Source organism: Cyprinus carpio, chromosome A13, assembly GCF_018340385.1.
Source record: "Cyprinus carpio isolate SPL01 chromosome A13, ASM1834038v1, whole genome shotgun sequence".
Classification (NCBI taxonomy): domain Eukaryota; kingdom Metazoa; phylum Chordata; class Actinopteri; order Cypriniformes; family Cyprinidae; genus Cyprinus; species Cyprinus carpio.
In genome coordinates, this window is record NC_056584.1 from 14,841,468 (window position 1) to 14,862,185 (window position 20,718).

Sequence of the window (20,718 nt, forward strand, 5' to 3'; positions counted from 1 at the left end):
TAAGTTAGAACAGGACAATATGGCTTTATGGTTCTCAGTTATGTTATGCATTATATTATTAATTATTGCTAGTTTTTCTTTGTCCGTTTACATATGCAGTGCAGACGCAGCCCACACAGTTTAAAGCAACTCAGTAATGATTAAAGAGTAGCCTACAAGTACATTTACAGGATATCTGCGTTGTAGAGAAGACCGGGGCTAGTTGTCACAGGGGAAGTTGCAAGGAGGAGTAATCATCTCAGTATGCTGCCTAACTATACATTTTCCAATTACATAAATGCATTTTTTTTTACAGTAATAATTATCTGTCATAATCAAAAAACATGATTTTTAAAAAGGTAATTTTTCTTAAGTGTCAGTTTGGGTTAACAAACTTCTTTGTAGATCTCATCTTTACTCTTTTTTTTCCTTGTGATTAAGAGTGAAAATTAGCTTCTTTTTTTTTCCCTTTTTTTTTTCTTTCTTTTTATTTTTTTGTAGCCAAGACAGTAATTGACTTTAAATACTGAGAAATATTCACAAGAGCTTTAAAAAGTAAAAAAACGCGAACTGTGATACATGGACTTTGAAATAAACAGGTCCAGTTGTATGTCAAAACAGAGGTGAAGTGTAAAAGTATGAGCAAAATAAGATATGTCAAACTAATTCAAAATAAAATTAATGAAAGTAAATAAACTATTGCAGAACATTTTATTTGCTCTGCAAAACAGTGTTTAATAAGAATCAGGTGCACAGGCACAATGATCAACAAACAGAGCCAAATGGCATTTTAAGGGCAAACCACACCCAAGCCTATTGTTCCTCACATCCTCCGAAATGTTCAAAACAACAGATCTGTGAAGAATTCAAAATGTATTGCCACTGTAAATGCCGAGATTTAAGAGAATTGTTGTGAGTTCAAGATGGTGTCGGCCTGTTTTGACAGTGTGTGAGCCAGTCTCTGTCTGTGCTATAGGCTGCTCTTGGACCAGATGACTGCTTAGGTCTCTGTGAAGAAGGTGAGCATGATGCATTACTCTGCCTCTAGAGCGACCCACCAGTGGATCACAAGGCAATCACTCCAATCAACGTCTGCCCTAATGGTAAATGTAAAATGATTAAATGCCAAATCAAACTATAGTGGAGGCCTTAAATTAAGCTAATACATAAGAGAAAGACACCAACCAAAGATGCTCTTATGTTGGTAACAAAATTAATTATCTGTCGCTTTACATCCAGAAGAGTTATTGAGGTATTTTTCATTCATAAAGCCCTCAAAATAGGGAGTATGGGAATACTATGTAAATGCCAAGAAATGTCTATCCTTTTTATAGAAATAAAAAATAAGCAGAGCCAGACAGTATGGAATATATGTATGAACGCTTATTTTATTTCTATAAAAAGGATGGTAGAATTCTGAGTAATCATTTATATTTATATATATATTATATATATATATATATATATATATATATATATATATATATATATATATATATATATATATTTTCCAGGATTCAAAAGCTCCATTTAAAGTCTTCACTTATACATATTTCAAGATTTTTATTTATATAATAATTTATTATTATATACTGTATAATAAATATTCAAAATATTTGAGTGCATTTTATAAAACATGATATATATATATATAATATTTTATATGAATAATAATTATTTTATCATTGTTCAAGTTAAATGATTTCAATGACAGTACATAACTAAAATTGTGTAAATAATATTAATATAGATTTTTTTTTTAGATATAATAATTTCTTGGCAGTGGGTCACAGTAACTGTCTGCACTCATACTGTTTATGAATTTAATTTTAAATGCACATAAATGATGGTGCTGTAAAGTCAAGTGTGAACAATACACAACAACTTTAACTATGGCCCATGAAAATACAGAGTGCAAAGGTCTTGTTTCAAACTCCACCTTTTTGTTCATTAAAATACATTTGTATGCCATATAAATATTTAGCTTACTCTGCATATTAGCCACAGGATGGTTTTGTTTACATAGCAGCATGTAGGCTCATCATCATATACATAATGCACATTAAAAAAGCTCAGGTTACTCTAAACCAGACACACAGTGGTATTTTCAGACATATGGTCAATGTAAATCAATATAGATAAGGCAATGCATATGCAGATTCATGACATTCACCACTGCATCAGTTCCTTTTGAATGTGGTTGCTTGACAAGACCATTTTCAGATGAAAGCTTGTCTTATAGAAGATAAGATCACAATTTTTACTGTCAGATTCTGTCGTCTTATAGAAGATAAGATCACAACAAGTAGAAAATAGGAAAGCATTGTTTACATCAAACATTGTGAAACTTTTTTCTTTGCATCTATATACCTTGCATTAAATAATAATGATGATAAGTACTTTATTAATAAAATATTGATTCAGAAAGTGCTTATTGTAGTAGATAAAGCCACAAGCTCTTGAACAATGTCCATCTTCCCACTGGGAAATGAAGTAGCACAATATTAGTCATTAGCCCTTTCCCAAAATCAGTTGACCAGTTTGTTTCACTCATAGGCTCTAGTTTAAATGGGGAATATGATCCTCAAAATGAAAAGCTTTCTCATTAACTAACAGAGAGAATGGGGTTCAATTGAATTCCATGCAGAGTGAACAGGTTCACATGTTTCAGCCGCTTCAACAGATCATAAATATCCTACAAAAGCAGAGATTTGGTGCACTGTATTGAAGATGATACAAAAAAACTGTAAACAAAACTATACATTACATTTGTTTTTCATGCTTCCAAGCAGTGGATAAACACTACTGCTGTGTTGAATTAAAACTACTGCTGTGTTGCCTGTTTGTTCACAAGCTTCTACAGAAGTCTTTTATAAGTGAGAGGTCAGTTGAGAGCCATTTCTGAGAACACTCTGAGATTAAATCTTAGCACACTTTCCTTTCCACAACCATATTTGCTAAGCATAGTTAAGATTAATAAGCTTATCACACTTTTAAAAAGGGACATAAGTTGACATTCCAAATTAGACAGATTCCATATACTTGAAAAACCATGAACAATGTAAAAGAAACCTTACTATATCAAATATGGCGTCTCTTGCAAAATAATATACATGGTTTGCACCAACCACAATATTTGTGAGTTTAATTATTGATGTATAAAATAAATAATAACAGAGTTCAAACAAATAATGAAATCTAACAATGCATGCTTTATTAAAAAATACATAGATAGAGTTAACAATTTTAGTTTTAGGAGTATTTTTTTTTTTTTTTAAAATACTACAGGAGAGGAGAACAAATATCAGCAAGAGTCATTAACAATAAAATATTCAAATATTATCTGCTTAGTAACAGAAGTGTATTCTTAGCAAAGACTGGACAATTATAATAAGGATTACAAGAGATAGCCTCTTGAGGACGGGACGACATTTGTCTGGGACGTATGACAAGTCATACAGGTTGGAAGGGCATGAGGATGTGAACATGATGACAGAATTAAAATTTTAAGGTGACCTAACAGAGAGACATCAGGTTCTTTTGGAAATTTTACACATATCCTATTAATAAATCTTGGTTTGCCACTAAAATTAAGATCTTGATGCAAAACCAGCTGAAAACCAGCTGCTGCAGAGCTTCCAGAGATGTGTGCTTGCGACTTTATTCGATCTCATGAATATGACTTGACAGAAAACATCAGGGTTTTTTGTGTTACAAAGCAATTTCCGTATGTGCATGAGATTTGCTGGTGTAAATTTCCCTGATTTTGCATTAGTGTGAGCATGAGAAGTGCTGGCCCCAGAAACACTCCTCAGTGAGCCGTCCAGCTTGACCCCTATTAGAGGGCTGGTTTGAAGAGCAGATGGTACCCACTCTCTCCTTCTCACAGCACCAAAGGGGGGTGGCCATGGCAACTGATATATAATTGCTACCCCTCAAGTGGTGGAATCGCTTGTTCTAATTTGTTAAGTACCACTTCAGCGAATCTTATTTAATCACTACGTTCAGGTCTTAACACAACTGACATCAAATAAAAACTCTGCAGGTGTCCATGGAAGACAGTAAATCCGATCCCCTGCGTCTCAGTTTCTTATGCCTATTAACTAATTGCACATAGGATAACACCAAATTCAGTTTTACAGACATAAAAAGAGACATTCATCACTCACAAAAAATTGGATGCAAAATGGTCAGATTTTATTTTAGCTCTTATTTAATAATTAACAATTAATTAATTAGTCAATGAAGACCCAAAGAACAGTACCGCATATGTTCTGGAAAAGCTGTTCCAAGTGAGTGTCCTGAAAACGCATCTCCCCAGCTGAAAGGAAAGTAAAATCCCAGCCAAGAGTGGTCCAACATAGACAAATATAGAGTTCATCTCTTGCAAACAAATGCACAGCAAGCTTTTCCAGATTGGGTTGACTGATTAAAAAAATTATGCTTTAAAGGAATAGTTCACCCAAAAATGAAAAAGTGCTGAAAATTAATTTACTCTTGCCATTTAAGATGTAGATGAGCTTCTTCAACTTTCTTCATCTCTCTTCTTCATGAGAGAATATGAGATGTTAATTGATGTACTAGAGTCGTGTGGATTACTTGTGGATTATTGTGATGTTTTTTATCAGTTTGTTTGGATTTTCATTCTGACGGCACCCATTCACTGCAGAGGATCCATTGGTGAGCAAGTGATGTATACTAAATTTCTGAATGAACGAAACAAAACATGTACAACTTGGATGATCTGAGGGTGAATACATTCCTGGGAAATAATTTTTGGGGGGGGAAGGGGGGGGGGGGAAAACTACTCCTTTAAAGAAAAGAAATCTCATACCAGGATAAATGAAAGTTTGGCCGCCCCACCATTCCTTAAAATCTACAAAAAAAAATACATCACACACCCAGCAGCACAAAGGACATGTAGCCCATGCAGGTAACAACTGACAGGGTCCTGAAGACGACAGCAGATCTGTGTTGTAGGATCTGAACCAATTTGACCAAGACAGCAATTGAAACATATAGTGCAGACACATATCTTTAAGATATATCTGCTCACAAAAACAGCAAAAATGACCCTTAGAAGTGCACTGTGCTATTGAAAAATCTAAATAATGGATGGACATATAGTAGTTTCTGTGCTTAGACGAAGCCAATAAGAAACATAAGCATCCAAAGTGAAGGCTTGGCACCTGCTCAGTACTGTCAATAAGTCATGTGCCTCTGTGTTTCTCAGTGCAGGATGCTCAATGGAAATTTATCTAATGTAAAAATGGCTGTGTCCCAGAGCATCGTTTATGTCAGCTGAAGTCAATCCAAAAAAAAAACTCTTTTAGGAATAAAAACAGACATACACAGGTGCTCAATAAACTGGTATGATGAACTGCCCATAAAAATTCAAGAAGGTATGTATGCCTGTACTTGAACAGGTAGAGTAGAGCACATACAGCCAGGGGCAAAATGAGGTCAACTTTTATGTAAAAAACATTTACGCAGGAAAAATAATCAGTATTTTTGCCTTGTTCCCAGTTTAAATATTCTCAAAAACAGTGTTAAGTGTTAACTAAAACCATTAAAATTGTTTTTGTAACCATTGTGAAATTAAATAAAATTTTCTAAAATATTAAATAAAAAAAAAACTTTAAATAAAAATGAACTGAAATAAAATTCAGTTAAAGTTGAAGTACTAAAATGACTAAAACTGGAAAAATAAATAGAAATATTAAAATAAATTAAAAAATATAAAAATACAAAACTGACATAAGCACACAAAATTACTGATTCTTAAAATGAAAATTAAACTGAAATCTGAAAATCCTATAAATAGTATATAAATAATACAGTATATTTACCACAGTACATAAATAGTATTAATAATACCAAAATAATACCAAAATTTTATTTAAATTTATTTTTAAGTTTTTTTTTTTTTTTGCTGCTTATAACAAACCTCAAAAATTCTTTTTTTAAATTATTATTATTTTGCATGTAGAGATCAACAATCGTATGATGCCTACTGAACATTTCAGTTACATGCCATTATTTATGCTGAGGTGTTAGATGACAAATAATTTAATGTGCACCGTTCTGAAGATGTAGCGCTGACATCATCCTGCTCAATTTCACAACAGGCGGATGAGATAAGCCAGAGTTTGGCAAGATATATGGTTGGGAAAATAAAAACTGCTCACTCTCTCTTGGCTGTAAAGAAGAGTGATCTAGTTGGACAGTGTATGTATCACCCGCCGCGTCTCACTCTTGTGCCAGTGGGGGTGATTATTTACAGGACGTTCTGTCGTTAGAGGTAAGTAAACGCGTGTTTTAGCAGCCTCTGATTTGTGCCTGCTGGAGACTCATCCCTTCTTTTGTAGATGGAGAAGTAGCTGGATTTAGAGGGTCAGGAAGCACTTTACCAAAGGTTTTTATTGACAGGTATAAATCCTTTGTCTCTTGTGCACTTAGAAAGGAGGCTGCAGAGATTCCCTGAGGATCTGAATAAAACAGATTCAAATCAATGCAGACCTGTAAAGCAAGCACTATCAGACAACCCAAATGCAGCACCGCCATAAAAAATCAAGTAGTTTAGATGATGCTCCCGAGAGGTGAAACCCCTCAAACTAACACATGCAACACAGATCCATCTCCTCATGCCTGCTGCAAAAGCTCTTAGTTTTCTCAAGTGTTACATTTCTACATTGCAATTTTTTTTAACACCCCAGGTAATTAGGTATAAATTTAAGTAATCGATATCACCATACTTTCCAAGTTTACTGATGACAAAGAATTGCAAACATTCTGTATTACAAGTTTTCTTAAATATGTTTGAATATGCAAATGAGGCATTAATGCCACAATATGCACAAAATTTGCATATAAATTTCAGAAACAGAAATCATTGGATAAAGCCATGGTTCAAAATATTTGTTTTATTTTTTTAACATATTAAAGGTTTTTACAGGGGGATTTTGGATATCTCTTTTTATCTCTTTATAAATCAGAAAATGCTGTTTAAATCACCATGTTTTCAGGAATAAAACATAAAATCAATCAAATGATATTTGGACAGAACCCTCTGTAATAACCTTCAAAATTTTAAATGTAAAGTTTGGTGTATGTAAGTGCTACTCAAGTTGGGATTTCTGGCTCAATGCATAGGAAAAAACTCATTTTGAGAATGCAGCCTTTAAGAAAACACAAGCAAATAGATCAAATGCAATAAACACTTTAAAGTTTATTTTGTATGTTTTCTTTCCACTTGTCTAAGCAAAAACAACAAGTTATGAAATCCAAATAACCCAAATTTTTTAAATTGACTAGGGCATGAATACGCTGTTTTCAGCGTCTTGCCTTAAAAGCTGAAAAAAAGTTAGTATCTTTGTTAAAACAGGCTCATTTAAGGCAACATTGTGCCTTGTGTGATAATAGACAGTCAGCATCCAAACCTGCTTGTTAGGAGGATATCCATCATTTGTATAGATGACAGAATCAATGGTGTGGAAATAGTCTGACTGGCTCTAGATTGAGTCTCCAGGCTATGCAGGCAGGATGTGGGACAATCATTGCTATGTGGGGCAATCACTCAATTTCAATCTAAAACTGCGGAGTAGTGATCGTTGAACTTTAATTAACTCAGGGTTCTTGTTTATTGGGATGGCGGAGCACAAACGGCTTCAAATCATCCCACAATCTGACAAAGGACTCATGCAAACGATGACATGACAAACTCTCTCCCTCTAGACGCACACAGTTTTATGACCGTTGCTACGGTGGGAGGTAATTTTCGTTTAACCAGTATAACGTGTGTGTAGAGCACATTAACAGCACAAGAGGCAGTTCAAGATGAGCTCTCCAGAGATGTCAATGATAATTGATTGTTTGCTTGTGCTATGGGCTGCGCAGTATTTATCGTGAAGCATGAAGCCTGCAGCGGTCTTGTTGTTCGCCTGAATCCTTAGTTATATGCTCTGTGGTCCGATCCACAATCCATATTTTCACTGACGTCAGGGTAGGGATGAAGTATTGGGGAAAAGTTTAGAGGAAAAGAATAAGACATTTCAACAGATGCTTTTACAGCATATACAAATAAGGACTATTTCCAAACAGCTTGCTATTCTATCTTCGAAAACTTGATTGCTTATCACTAAATCTGAAATAAAAAGAAGAATTTATTTAAATAGTATGCAAGTGCTATATTTTAAATAAACCATCTTTGTGTTGCAAAATCAGAGACTAAGGCAGTGTGTGAACAGTAGTGGCATAATTTTTGCTGTTGGCTAGTTTATTTTATCATGCTGTGCCTCTAGGTAAAGTGAAATAGATCTCTGTTCATTTATTTCAGCACCCCGAGCAGTGTGGCCCCATAATGCTGGCCAATATGATTCAACATACAGTTATAATGACCCGATTTGTCATAGAGCTTGGGAATAATGAAATTTAAAATACTGGGATCAGGCATCTGCGTACTGTGGGGTCTGGGCTAACAAAAAGCACACTCAAAAATCTACACTGTGAGAAGAAGAGGAGAATTGTGATTAGGGTACACACTAAAATGTGTATATAAAAGAAAATATCCTTCAGATATAATACACAAATACAAAACGTTAACAATGGCGTAAGAAAAATAAAGTAAAAACCTGATTACAAAAAAGAAAAACAACTTACATTTTGATTTTTTAATAATTTTTTTTAAATGATTGTTGTAAGCATAAACCTCACTAAATGTTGTTAGATTTATAGTAACTTATGATTAGTTTACAGCTTTATTAATCACCTTGCAGCAAATACAGTAGTTTACGACTACAGTGGTGCTTTACATAAATAGAATATGCTTGGATGTAAACATTTATAAATGTAAAAAACACAAAACAATCCACTATGTTTGTTAAAAAAGACTACAGTATATGTTAGGGCTGGTTCACACAGAACATGTTTTTCCATTCCACTTCCATTGTCTTCCTATGTAAAATGCACTTGATTGACGTGTTTGACCATTGCGCTCACACCTCACATTTTTTTGAAGCATCTCGCGCATGACACGCCATTCCAAAAAGCAGTGCTCAAGTTAAAATAAGTTAAAATAAAATCTCATATTCCACAAGCACCAAGGCTACGTAAAGGACTAGACTACAAAATGTATATAAAAAAGAATATGCAAATGTAATAAGCAAATATTTTTAATTAAATTCACTGTTTTCAAACAGGTTTCCCAAACACTCCCTTTGTCTCTCATTAGTTGGATAAACAGATAGCCCCGCCCCAAATTCACACCATTGGATAAGTGTAGCTGTTGTTGGGCAGGTCAAACAAACAAAGCAATGTTTTGCTTGTGCAGAAGTGTTTTCTGAAAAGGTCAACCTACAAATGGCTTACTTATAGTTGTTTCTACAATTTATGCTTGGATAAGTACTTAAACATCAAAATAATTACATACCTTAAGTAAAAAATCAATGTGAAGAAAAAACAACCAAAATAAAGCTCCCTAGGAAGCAATGAAGTATAAAGGATATATATCTTGGCACAAAAGAGAGATCCTATGAGTAAGAACAGACATTGTGTCAGCTTTCTGGAGGTGCATATGTCTGTCATAATTTAATGAAATGTACTCATAAAACAGATGTAATTTATGGAAGGGACATTTAGAAAAATTTGCACACTCATATAAATGGCCCAACTTCAAATCTTTAGTCCTTAACATATAAAAACAAATGAGATACAAGCTTTGCTAAGCTCCAACATTCTTTCTCATATTAAAAAACCAGCTGTGCAAGAATGCCCGTAAGCGAAGCCATTGCTGAGAAATGCAGGTCATCTGCCCCCATCATCCACAGCTTTATGTCTAGTTTGCCAGACAAAACCCCTCCATCAGCACCTGTTGTCTCTAGAGAGGGCATTCCAGCAGCTCTGCCTCCAGAAGTCCAAAACAAAACACAGAGGCAAGTTTTTCATGGAAAAGAATCCCGTAAACTCCCCTTTTGTGTAAATCCTCTGATCAATGCTGCGTTGTGCAGAAACATGATTCTCGCTTAATAACCCTGAATAAACGACTACACAATTCGCTTTAAACACTGCATATAACTTGAGCTTGCTTAACTTGTCATGCTCATTAAAACTGACAAAAAAAAAAAAAAAAAAAAAGTGGGAAGAGTGGGAATGTAGAGAGGGTTAATTAACCCGACATGGTGCAATCAAAAAACCTTTCTGCAAGTGAAAGGAAAGCAGTAAGTGAACTGTGCTGCCCCTGGAAAACATTTCTAGTAGCACATGGCCATTTCCCCTGAGACAGGGGTTTAAGCATCCTCATGCACTTCCCACCCAGCCCAGCTTCTGCTCCTTTTGTCTGTGGGACCACCCAAATGGAGCACTTAACCCTCAAATCTTTTTTTTTTTCCATCTGCCCGTTCACTGTTGTCATCTCAATCTAAGATTTAATCCCTTTTTTTGTTTCATAGACGCAAATCTCAGTGCCAACCTATAGCACAAAGGTCATAGTTTAGTTTAACTCTCATGTTCTGCTAAGACTGATCTGAAATTGACATTTTACATGTTTGGGGTCCCAGAGACCTCAATGCTGGATGTGTAAAAAATAATAGACTTCAAAATTACATAATTCTTCCTGAGAGTGAAAACATTATATACTTTTTTTTTTTTTTTTAATAACCAATACTTGTATTCAATAAAGATGCATTACATTCAGACAAATGTATTTTTGATCAAATAAATGCAGCCTTGGTGTGCATAAGAGGCTTCTTTCAAAAACATAAAAAACTGCATTGACCTCAAACTTGAATGGTGATTTAAAGTGACAATTTTACATGCAGGACATCCAACTATTTTATCAGCTTTTAAAAAAAAAAAAAAAGTTTCTCATTAGACTTACAAATGTCATTAATCATCAACATGAAACTTAATGCTAAGTATGTTTTTTTAAGCTATTAAACTTTTTAACCCTTTTTAACAAAATAATAATTAAATCAAAACTTTTTTTTTGTCATTCATGTTTTAAACAAAGAACCAGTGGAAAATTATTATGCAATAATCAAAAAAAACAACCAGACATCTGTGAGCTGAACAACCAATCCAGTTCAGTCCCAAGAGGGGTGTGATAACAATCTTTGCCTTGGAATTCATTCAGTGCAAATAACATATCATATGACACCTACCTATTTCATAAACTGTCTACAACTACAAGCAATATAACATTTGCACATACAGGGCTTTGCTGTATTGTGCAGTACCTGCTATTGAAATCTGCTTTTTTTCATTTTTCATATAAGTGTGTGTGCACATACCTGGATGAGGGCCCAAAGTAGGAATCGTGCCAGGATAACTTTATTCATTTTATGAAAAACAGAAGAATCTTTCCAGCCTATGGACACAAAGATTATTTCCAGTATTAGACTAAATACGTAACTTTTCACTTTTTCAAGCAAAATGGTGCATATTAGGCTTGCACTGTGGGCCAAATAGGTCATAATCCTATAAGTAAACTAAAGTAATTAACAGCAAATAAACAGCAGGACAATAATGCTTATCATACGTCATACTGATATCATGTTCGGACAGAGAGAGAGGATGTGAGTGGCCGTTGTGGCCCTGAAAAAGAGCTCAAGTTTCAATGCTCCCCGTGCAGCAATGCACGGCTGTGAAGTTGGCTGTGCTCACTGATTAATTCGGTGATGACGAATGAGCCTCAGCCGAGGACGCTGGAGCGGACGGACACAGACGGAGAGGCCGACACCTGCCGTGATCTCAAAGACATGTTGATTGACGGGCTTGGTGCTAACTGTTTTTTGCCTCCGCCCACAGGGATTTCAGCAGTGCAACTGAGTTTGCACGTCTAGTTCTCACTGGTCACCGGGGCACTGTCACCATCAAAGGGTGAGAAACTTTTCTGACCTTTGCCAGAGACGCACACATCTGTCCAGAGCAGCAAGGACCGCTGAGACAGAACAGCTGTTTGTCTAAGAGAGCTGCCAGCAAATCCAGGCCAATATTATAGATTTGTCATTGCTCGTTGAACTAAAAGTAAAATTAATCAATGAGACAAGAAGAGAACATGCTGAAAAAATCAATGATCTATAGTCTGTGAAATACACAGTTTAGAGAAGTCACATGTTGGGCTTTGGATTAGTTTTAGACTTTGTCTGTCATTTGTCACTGGATGTCCTTGTCTTTGGTGCATGTCCTTCAATAGGTAAATTTGATTATTTTTTTTGTAATTTGTAATTAATTTTTATTTTTTTTACATATTTAACATTTTTTTTGTCTTATTTATATGGCTAGTTCTCTTTTTCATCACAACAACAGAATAACTGTGCATATTGTACCTAAAATGTAGTCAATATTACTTATACTCAATATTAACTAGTACTCAGATGTGTTTATAGGATTATTTATGTTAATAGCAATATTTAATTTGAAATACTGTATCTTCAATTACCTGCATGCCAAAGAAATCCCATGACTATGGTATTAATTGTACCCAGTACACCCTCTAGTTCAAAAGGCTCTATTGTACGATATAAGACCTACTTAAACAGAAATTATATATTTTCTTATTTTAATCCATATAATATCAATATAAAATGCCATTTTAATCATTATAACTAGCTGTGATTTCACTTAAGCAAGTGATAATTTACAATCGGTGAGGCCATTAATGCAAATAATCCTCTGTGTGAAGCTTACTACATGACTAGTCACTAAGTCAGTCAATAAATTGATTTTGAAACCATGGAGAAATACAAGAGACACATTAATATCACAGTGTAGGAAACTGGTTGCCAGGGGCAAAGGTCAAATATACATTTTAGTTCTTTTTATATATAAGAAAGCCAACAGATCTATCAGAATCAAGTATTCAGTATTAGATATTTAAAGCAATGGAACTGGTTAATGATGATCGTTAATGATTCTCACCTTGCATGTTGGATATCAGAAGATGTCGTCCCCAAATAACCACCTGTCTATATATGTGTGGCTGCTCGTTCTGTGCAATTGGGGTAGAAACCATCATCTCCAATACCACCAGCTCCTAAATAACCACTAGTAGTGGGGATACAATGTAATATGCACTACCATTCAAATCAAAAGTTCGGGGTTGGTATGATTTTGGGTTTCTGAAAGAAGTCTCTTAAGCTCACCAAGTCTGCATTTGATCAAAAATACAGTAAAAACAGAAATATTGTGAAATATTTCTACAATTTTAAATAACTTTTTTTCTATTTTACTATTTTAAAATCTGATGGCAACATAATTCATTATTCAGTTTATTTAGTCATAGCACATATTGTTCCAAAAAAGCTTTGCAAGGAAACAGCCAATGGCAACAGTGACAAGAAAGACATTTATTGAAAAGTCTTTGGTTTAATTATTTAGATGGAAGTGCGTTTGGTCCTAGCAAAATTAGAGGCTGCACTGTGTTGCAACACAAGGACAATGACTGTGAGGTCAAAATGTTTTTTTATATTCAAGCAGAGTTAGCAGTGCTCTGCATGTGATCATCAATGTCATGATGGGTCGGACACACAGAAAAAAATCTTGAAGGAGAGGAGAAGGAGGACGTAAATGGAAGGATGAGCGGATACAAGAAAAAAAGGGGAGAGAGATAAAGGAAGATGAATCCTTTCTCCCTGCCTCCTTTTAGTGCACATGACAAACTGAAATTGGCTAATTATCCCCTCTGAAGCAGCCGCCAAACACTCATAAATCACAGATCTCATAAGAAACACACAACACGGGCTTGTACGGCCCGCACCCTCATGCGTTCACCATCTCACAAACACAACGGGACACAAATGACCATATTGCAATGCATATATATGCGCATTCGTGATGTAAATGTACAACATTACTGCCATCCCACATATATTCTCAGAGGTGCACTTGTGTAATAGTGCCAGCATTTGTGTCACCCGAGGAATTAGCTTGATGTATGAATGACATTATTATTATGTTAATAAAGGGATGAACTGCAGTTACCTCAGCCTTGACAGACACATTACACATTAATTATTGAATGCACAGGATTTATATTCAATATTATGTTTGTTTTGTTGAGTGTGACAGTTAATCTCCTTCACAAAAGTATGGTCAAAGCCTGATGCTAAAATGAATTCACATAGGGCAGTTCGGAACAGGCAGTAAGAAAGTGAGACACAACCACATGGTCTCCAGCAACAAAATGAAGATCCACTCAGGCCAGTAAAACTAAATCTTGAAAGGGGTTCCACCAGTTTTGCCGAGGAGAACATACAGGGTTAATAATCATTCAGTCTTGCATGCATATGATATAAGACTCAACATTAATAAGCTAATCAAAAACAATTGTTTGATATATTAACATACTGACATCATCTTACTGTAACCTCTAGCAATTAATCCTTATTTCAGAACAAGTGTCTTCCTGTACAGATGTTTGATCTGAGAGAAATGTGAGCCATAGAGTTTAGCCCACCTCCCTCAAGGGGATCTTTCTGTGTGGAGAGAAATTCTGCATCAGTGCCAGGACGAAATAGGTGAAACCCAAATGCTGGAGCACTCCGGGTATCCATAGCCAGGACCAGGATACTAACACATTTATTCACACAAAAACATAAACATACAAGATTACTATTACAGATTATTGATGGAAAAACACACTTATATATAATGTATTTTAATAGGTTTGCATTTAATAGTAGTCAGCAAGTCAATGGTGGGTTTTGTTTCTTTAGCTATACGAGTGCTTTTCATATAGATTCTATATCTTTCTCTGGATTCATTACTGTAAAATATTGTCCTGATTTTACAAGATTTAACAGGGATTTCTTATAGTTATGAATTCAGACCTTTTCTGTCCTGACATAAATTATCTAAAAATACACTATATCGTGGGATAATAGCATGTAAGTATATAATATTTGAAAAATATCATTATATATAACTTTTATAATTAATATACATACTTTTAAAGTTAGTTTTTTATTATTTGAAAAATATCATTATATATAATGTAGGTTCTTCCGGTTTTGAGATATTGAGCTTCAAAGTTTTTGTGTTCCATTTGACTGTGTAGATAGAACCTTATTGTTTTTTCAATAAAAAGTCCCATAATGTACACAACATTAAAAAATGTATCACATAATGTAAATACGTTGACACAAAAATAAACTGTCACGGAATAAGAATATGTGAATAACTCAATGATAAATAAACTGTCCAAGGGGGGGCGAGTTAACATAAATTTGAAACTACTTGAACTGAGATATAAACAGTATAAGTGTATTCATTTAACTATAAAACCTAATAGATTTTTTAAAGAAGTTCGATTGATCAAAGAATCGTGAAAAGAAAAATGTCCATGGTTTCCACAAAAATATTAAGTAGAACAACCGTTTTTCAACATTGATGATAGTAAGAAAGGTTTCTTGAGCATCAAATTAGCATTTTATAATGATTTCTGAGCAATGGCTGTTGAAAATTCAGTTTTGCCATCACATGAATAAATTACAGTTTAAAATATATTAAAATAGAAAAAAGTTATTTTAAACTGTAATATTATTTTACAACATTGCTGTTTTTACTATCAAATAAAATGTAGCCTTGGTGATCGTGTTGTAGAAAAATTTATATTTTACTCTTTCTTATTTACTTTCTTAGACATTGGGTGGGTTTTTATATATTTTTATTTTTCCTTTTGATTTAACTTGTGTATTTCTATGTATGTCACCTGGAATGCAACAAAGACATCACACAGTAAAACAAAGAGCCTTTGAAGTCTTTGGTGTGGGTAATTTAGTCAGGAAAGACAGAGGGGTTAGCCACAAATAAAGACCTTTAACCTCACGGGTGTGAAGACACACAAACACACAGTATCAGAAAGAGCCCTTTGAACACTTTAGTGCAGGAAAGACAAAGGGTTTGTTGACCTCAGAGATGTGAAGATAATAAAGCCCAGGGGGTTAGAAGGACCATTGTTTTTTCTGAAAACAGCTAGGTTTTGGTTTACGGGGTTAAGTGGAAATTTACAGAGAAGGAACCTTGTAAGAAGTGGGGGGGTGATAGCAGTATAAGAAGGCTGTCTGTTTTCAGTGTGATTTCAGGTCTGTTGTGTTTCAGGGTAGCTGCTGGAACATTGTGAACACACCTCTTTAAGGAAAATAAATTTCTTTCCTTAAATATAATTTGATTCCTTGTCTCTTACACTGGGATGCTATTTGTTAATAATTGTTTTTGCCACAACAATCCTTAAATATAATTTGATTCCTTGTCTCTTTTTCTTGTGTTCTTTTTGTTATTTGACGAAGTGATCATCTCAGAGCACCAGGCTCTGGTCTTACCTCGAAAATTGAGAGAGAAGAGCCAAAACTGCTTTCAGGGCCAGAGTGACTCGGCTGAGATCAGAAAGAACCCGGTGGCAGTAAAAGCATCTCAGGTAAGAGACTGTAAATTATTTTGTGTGGTGTAATTCGATATGACTGTGAGTGAACCATAGTGGCTGACCATCGCTTTGGTGCGAGCGGAGAAGGTTTTTGCGAGGAGTGAGTTGTAACCTGAGGAATTCAAGTCAATTTTCATATCGAAAACTAGCTCGTAGGTGGACGGAAGAGCCACAGGACAGAGCATTTTTTGCTACCCTTGCCGATTTGAGGTGACAAAATCGGATCTGTTGAAGACGTTTCAAACAGATTATTAGAAGTGCGTCAAAGGAAATCCAGAAGAGATGGAAGTCAGCCAATATGGGATCACTAAACAGTAGGCCTAAGCTAGAAAAAAATTTTATACACCAGTTTTCGGTCAAATGAAAAAAAAGAATTATGGGCATAAGTGTATGCTAAACATAGAAAAGCTGATCAAATATCATGATTTTCCCAAAGGAGGGACATTGAGTAAAGTAAGACTGAATGTTGTGAAAGAGTCAGTTGAAAAGAACAATGAAAAAACAGAATGGTTGTTGTATGTGTGTTCATCACTTGTGTAAAGGATGTGAGCAGACTATAGGTTGTTGGTTAGAAGAGGCTGAAAGAAGAGAACGTTAGCAAATGCAGAAAGAATTGGCATGTAGGGATTGAAATGAAAAAAAAAATGAAAGAATGTGTGTGAGAAAACCATTCCATGGTTAGAAGAGGCTGAAAGACAAGAACGTTAGTAAATGCAGAAAGAATTGGCATGTAGGGATGAAATGAATGAAAAAAAAAAATAAAGAGAATGTGTGTGAGAAAACCGCTCCACCGGAGCAGAATGCTACTAATGAAAAGTGTGTTTGTGTTTTAATATGTGCACGAGATCGGGTCAGCACCGCCGGCTTATAAACATCACTACCCCGTGGCAGAGCTGACAACCCTAAAACTGGACCACGATCTCGACTGCTCTCCGTTCCAAAGACCAGCACAAAATGCAGCACAAGCGGCAGCACGAGAAGAAGCGAGCAGCGGCAGACGCAGCAGTGCACATGCAACAAACACCAATACCGGTAAATCCTCAGCGCCCGCTGCCACAAACAGCGAAGAAGAAAGGGAGACGACGAAGAACCAAAGAACAGGAAGTTTAAGGGGACGCGTCTGAAATGGTTCCCAACACAACTGATTCAGAAAGACCGAGCACCAGCAGGCCGAGAGTGACAAGAGCAAAGACGATTAAAAGTGGAAAGATCAGCGTCACAGCTCCGAAAGACACAGCGGCTTGACAGAGCCTACGGACAGAGGGAACAAACCAAGTACGTGGGAAAGCCTTCTATTGGGTTATTTTCTGAAAGGACTGAGACCAGAACTTTCAATGGGAGCAAAGGCAAGTTACGTGGAGTGGAAGAACGGGCGCTTAACTTCAGCCCTGATGCACGCTATACATGCCGAAGACCAGCTGCAGGAAAAGAAAGACAGAACTATTTGTGTGCTACGAACGACCATGCGCTCAGAGACTGTACCAAATGCAGAGTGTGCAGGAGAGACGGGCACTGGAGCAGTGAGTGCCCGAATGTAAGGTCTGATTGAAACGAAAGAGACGGAGAGCAGGACGGAGATGGTCCGGTTCGAGGGGGGTCGGTGGCTGACTACAAGAAAGGGAAGTGAACATTTATTTCTAACACGCAAAACACGCACAAACACAAACCACATACACTGATTTATTTTCTGCTATCTGCAATGAAGAATCTGCTTGCAAATCTTTGTGTGTTTTGAGCAATGTTGTGAATGATGAAATTTTGAGCAGTGTTTCTGATGAATGTTTAAAACTGTACAAAAGCACTGGGTTTTTCTCAAATGCCAAGATACCCAATGATAGTTAAGGTAGTAGTAATTAACTTTTTAGTCGATTCCGGAGCGTGCCAGAGCACTTTACGACCATGTGACTTGCCATGTGTGCCGAAAATGACAGGAAAAGTGTATGAAAGCACTTAGGCTTCAGGCCATTTGATCTCTGAACAATTCACAGAACCATTAGAGTGTGAGACGGATGGGGGCCGAACTCTGAAACACAAGTTTCTCTGGTCGCCCAAATGTCCCGCGCCTCTAATGGCCAGAGATTTAATGTGTGAATTAAATTTGATCCTCAGTGCTGATTCCTATGGAATTAGCATTGAGGAAGCACCACAAATTACATGTTCTAAATTTGAGCCGCAGTGGGCTTACGAATGGCAGATAAAAGATGTTGATTGGGCAGAGATGATTTTGAAATTGGCTAAGGATCGAACAACACCAATCAACACAGAGTTTATGACGCCTTATAAAATGCATTGCACGTCACATGTCGTAGTTGAGCGAGACTCACAATATGAAGAAACTTGGTTTAGTGGTGTGGAGAATGAAAGTGTGAAATTTGACAAGATTTTTTGGACAGAGAATGTGTGTGTGCTCTCTGCGAGTTTGAATGAATAACAATTGACGTTGATGGTTTATTAATCTGTGCCAAAGATAAAACTACATGCATTGTCAACACTGTGACTCTCCTGAAGCATCTTGAGCAGGGGGGGACACAAGGTCAGTCTTTCAAAGCAGCAGTTTGTGAAACAGGAAGTAACCTTCCTGGGACATGTTATCAAACCAAATAGCAAAGTACTGTCTGAGAAACGGGTGCGGGCCATAAAAGAGGTGCCAAAACCAGTTACAAAAAAAACAGATGCTGTCATTCTTGGGAATGTGTGCTTACTGCAGAACATTCATTCCTAATTATGCCATTTTTGAGCAGCCTTTACGAGCCCTAATGACAGGGAAAGGGCTGAGGTCATGTGACAGACTTGTTTTGGACAAGCGAGGCTGTGGAAGCATTTGATAACATGAAAGTGCAATTAGCTATGACTCCAACGTTAGGCCTTCCTGTCATAAACTGCCTGTTTGTACAGATGGTCGATGAAAAGAATGGGTTTTATGTTTTCTGTTATTTTGAAGTTTGGTGTTGATGTAATGAGATGTGTGTTTTTTTTGTCAACAAAACTTGATGCTGTAGCTGCAGGACTTCCACACTGCCTGAGAGCAGTGGCAGCGGCCGAGCTGGCTGTGATGGCCTCGAGAGAATTTGTAGGCTACTCTGATTTGACTTTAATGGTTCCACATGCAGTCTCCATGATTTTGCAAGAACAGAGAACATCACATTTGTCTACAGCCCGATGGCTTGAGGTATCATATGATTTTGTTGGACATGCCAAACATAACTGTGAAACGATGCACAACTTTGAATCCTGCCACCCTTCTGCCCACACAGGAGGATGGCGAGGAACATCACTGTTGTCTGTCAGTGCTTCAAACAGGTGTGCACACCACGTCCAGACCTTTTAGACATACCGCTTGATAATTGTGACAATGTCCTGTTTGTGGATGGGTCTGCCTAGAAAGATCCACAAACAGGGCAGAATAAAGTGGGTTATGCTATAACGACTGGATTTGAAACTCTGAAGTCTGACAAATTACCATCACACTATTCTGCGCAGGCAGCGGAACTGGTCGCATTGACCGAAGCGTGTAAACTGATGGCAGATAAATGTGTGACGATATACACAGACTCACGATACGCTTTTGGGGTCACGCATGACTTTGGTGCTTTGTGGAAGCACAGAAAATAAAAAAAATAAAAATAAAAATCAGATGGGAGGCCGATACTAAACGCGTCTCTGGTATCGGACCTGCTCGAGGCTATTCTGTTGCCAGACAAAATTTCGATTTGTAAGTGCGCAGCGCATACTAATGATAAAAGTTTCATTTCAACAGGAAATGCTAGAGCTGATATGGCTGTGGATCAGACTGAAGATAATACTAAAGCACCAGTTGCGCACAAGTTGACATTAATCTTGACATTTCTCCTTGTTTACAGAGCATGCAGTCTTTTTCCACAGGAGCTGAGAAAAACAACTGGAAGGCATCAGGCTGCAGCCTTGTTGATGGCGTCTGGAGATCCATTGTTGGAACGCCCTGTTTACCCAAACATTTCTTTCAACATTATGCTAAGTTGACACATGGGCTAGACCATGTATCAAAAGGGGGAATGATTGCACAGATGAAAGAATTGTGGTTTACCAAGGGCTTCACAATATTCGCTGAGAATTTTTGCAAAAGATGTGTTATCTGTAATACACACAATGTGGCACGGGGCGTCAAAACGCAACTGGTATCCCAACCAGACCTAGAAGGGCCATTTGAGAACACATTTTGTCAATGAGGCTATAAACAGGTGGGTCAAATGTGTTCTCAGATATGAGAACACATTGCGCCTAACACATTGCGCCAGCGGAGGCGCTATTGAACGGGAAAATCAGACGGTAAAGAACAAATTGGC

At 36.5% G+C, this 20,718-nt stretch overlaps 1 long non-coding RNA gene and 1 pseudogene across 1 annotated transcript; one reads left to right on the forward strand and one right to left on the reverse strand.

Moving 5' to 3' along the window:
- Positions 1 to 4,214: 4,214 nt before the first annotated feature.
- LOC122134566 lies at positions 4,215 to 14,709 on the reverse strand (annotated as a pseudogene).
- Positions 14,710 to 19,370: 4,661 nt separating this feature from the next.
- Positions 19,371 to 20,488, forward strand: LOC122147226. Its single transcript, XR_006161498.1, has 2 exons — positions 19,371 to 19,466; positions 20,257 to 20,488. It is a non-coding gene; the product is annotated as an uncharacterized LOC122147226 (long non-coding RNA).
- The last annotated feature ends 230 nt before the right edge of the window (positions 20,489 to 20,718 follow it).